Source organism: Bacillus rossius, chromosome 15 (assembly GCF_032445375.1).
Source record: "Bacillus rossius redtenbacheri isolate Brsri chromosome 15, Brsri_v3, whole genome shotgun sequence".
Classification (NCBI taxonomy): Eukaryota; Metazoa; Arthropoda; class Insecta; order Phasmatodea; family Bacillidae; genus Bacillus; species Bacillus rossius.
The window spans coordinates 35,506,243-35,509,471 of NC_086342.1; positions in this window are offsets into that span (position 1 = coordinate 35,506,243).

Below are 3,229 nucleotides of genomic sequence, written 5' to 3' on the forward strand. Positions count from 1 at the left end.
GTCGTATCATTTATAGGTTTTAACTAAAATATATGTTATCAATAATACCATTGTGGATGTGATAGTTAAATTAATGATAAAACAAAAATGTTTATTACTCGATCTTAGCAGACCAGAAATTTTTCAGAGTCCTAACTCACAAGTAATATTCTCTTCTAATGTTTGCGTACTCGTGTTTTAAAAGTTGCATGGAAGGAGATATTTTTAATGTCTGCTTATAATTACATTCCTAAACAAGTTCATGTTTGTGTACCCGTGTTTTAAAGCTGCATGGAAGCAGATATTTTTAATGTCTGCGTATAATTACATTTTACCATTCTCTATAAGACATTTATAAGTATTAGTACCTTTGATGATATGGGTGTTATATTAAAATAATAAACAGTTTGACAGAAGCACATTCATAGAAAATAACGCACAATCGGAAGCACAATCAACAAAAAGGAAGCACATTTGGAAGCACAATAAACAAAAAAGGAAGCACATTTGAAAGCACAATCAACAAAAAGGAAGCACAATCGAACATTTTACGTTTCAACTTAGGGCGGTATTCCAAGACGTTTGAGTAAGGTAGCGAATATGCACTGCCTTGTTGGGCAACTGCGGTACCCTAACTCTCGGGTCATATTCCAAAACGTGTCCTAACTGAACCCCTGTAAGGTATCAGATCGGCAGTCGTTTTAATAAACTAGAACTTGTGCGAGGCTATACACAGTTTTACTTCATTGAATCCATCGTAATTTTAATTTATTTATTAAAACTATGGAATTATAATGTGAAATAAAATATTTAGTTTTGGTTGTACAAGAATAAATGATGAATTTTTGGCGGTATTTATGTTCGCTGTTTTTTAAGATATTAGGGGGGGGGGGGGGGGTATTGTAATCGTAAATGTTCTGTTAAAGTTCATTAAAAAGGAAAAAATATATATATACAGTTATGGATCAAATCGGCAACAGATAGGACACCAAAAATCAGTGCCCTAAAAATTAGGTACTGGCCGTGTCCTATAGTGCACTTGGAATATGGTTAGAGTACAGGTATTGATTATTCAACACCTAAACCCTTATTTTTCTGTCTTGGAATATGGCCGTAAGTACGCAGAGTGAAGGAACTTCTCGGGCTGAGATTTGCAGCATGGTTACACAGTGAACAATATTCTTATAAATAGGAGTGACAAAAGATGAAGTTACTTTAATTAACAATTAACAATTAGTGATTATTTAAAAAAATTATAATGACAGATCTATGTCCAGCGAACGAATAAATAAATGAAGAAGTTGAATGAACGGATTAACATTTCTCGATAGCCACCCGCACGTCGTTCGACCCAACGATCTCGTGTTAGTTCACTTCGCTACAAACCAATGCGTTTGTTGTACACATTTGTTAAGGATATCTGGGGCCGTATTCCAAGACACAAAGATAAGGGTTTAGGTGTTGAATATGCAATACCTGTACTCTAACAATATTCCAAGTGCACGATAGGACACGGCCAGTCCCTAATTTTTAGGGCACTGATTTTTGGTGTCCTATCTGTTGCTGATTTGATCCATAACTGTATATATATAATGACGTCCCTCGGCTTTAGGTCCCTGACTCCCCATTTACGTGATTGTCCTGTTAAGCCCGTACTGCTCTCGTCGGAGAGGTGTGGGACCAGGCCAATGTGTCCGGGACCGGGTAATGCGGGACCTGGAGGGAGAGTTAGGTGAAGAGGGATAGTGGTAGGCTGTTCCAAGGATAACTCGGCGTTGACGATTTCACGAGCCTCTTTTATTGACGTTTTAGAGCCTGCCGCAGCCTGGCGGAACCGTCGCGGAACAAGCGCCCTTCCCGCGGCGACCCGGACTCCCGTAAGACCGTACTGTCCGTTAACATGTCCCATCACAGATTGGGAATTTTCCCACGTAATACTGATCCCGATCAAGGTTACTCCACGAAGAAGCGCAACACGTGCGCGGTCCGTTACGTAACGTTTCGTAAAGACGACGAAGGTTCAGTGACCCGTAATTGCACGTCCGCGTTCTGGAACTCTCGACTGGTAACGTCCCTTGAAAGACTCGTAAATTCAGTTAGATGAATGACTCGCGGAGGCAGCTTGGCTGCCGCGACAATCCGTGAACTAAAACGTACGAGTGGCCACGAGCTCAAGGTACGCGCCTCGCGAGCAGCGCGGAGCGGCGTACACGACTGTCTCGGTTCGAGCCCTGAACACGACTGACCTTTCCCGCCCGCCGGCAGGCCGGAGCCCGCGTGCTGAGGGGGAGGGGAGGAGAAATCGGCCGGCGTGGGAGAGGTCCCGCCCCGCGGCGCGCCAGGCTGCAATTACATACTAGCACGGCGAACACTTGAGAAAATCACAGAATATTTACACAACTAAACGAAACATTAATCAAAAGCAAATTTACAGAATTAATAAACTACGATTACATTGTTTACATACTGGTTGAGGCCCGTGATCACTTGGGAAAATTATACAAACACAGAATTATCTATTACACAAAAAAAGGCTCACTGGCACGCTAGGGCGCACGCGGGTGTGTCCCTAGCCGTTGCACTTCACCGATGTTGCACTGGGGAAACAAGGGAGGACGTTGACGAGGCATAACGGCCTGAAGGAGCCGAGGAGACACTTGGGTCGACGTCAATATTTTTTCCTTTTTAATGAACTTTAACGGAACATTTACGATTACAATTTCCCCCCCTAATATCTTAAAAAACAGCGAACATAAATACCGCCAAAAATTCATCATTTATTCTTGTACAACCAAAACTAAATATTTTATTTCACATTATAATTCCATAGTTTTAAAAAATAAGTTAAAATTACGATGGATTCCATGAAGTACAACTGTGTATAGCCTCGCACATTTCTAGTTTATTAAAACGACTGCCGATCTGATACCTTACAGGGGTTCAGTTAGGACACGTTTTGGAATATGACCTGAGAGTTAGGGTACCGCAGTTGCCCAACAAGGCAGTGCATATTCGCTACCTTACTCAAACGTCATGTGGCATAACGGCCTGTACGACAGAGGAGCACGACGGTTGGCATAAAATTTAACCCTTTTTTAAAATAATTTTTTCAATGTATTAATTTTGTTGTTGATTTCCAAATCTTAAAAAATTATACCAATCAATTTTTATTTTTTCGCAATCATTGTTCTTATACATCATTCTTCTATTTTAATATAGAGTCTGTCTTATCTTTATTTTTTTTGCTACC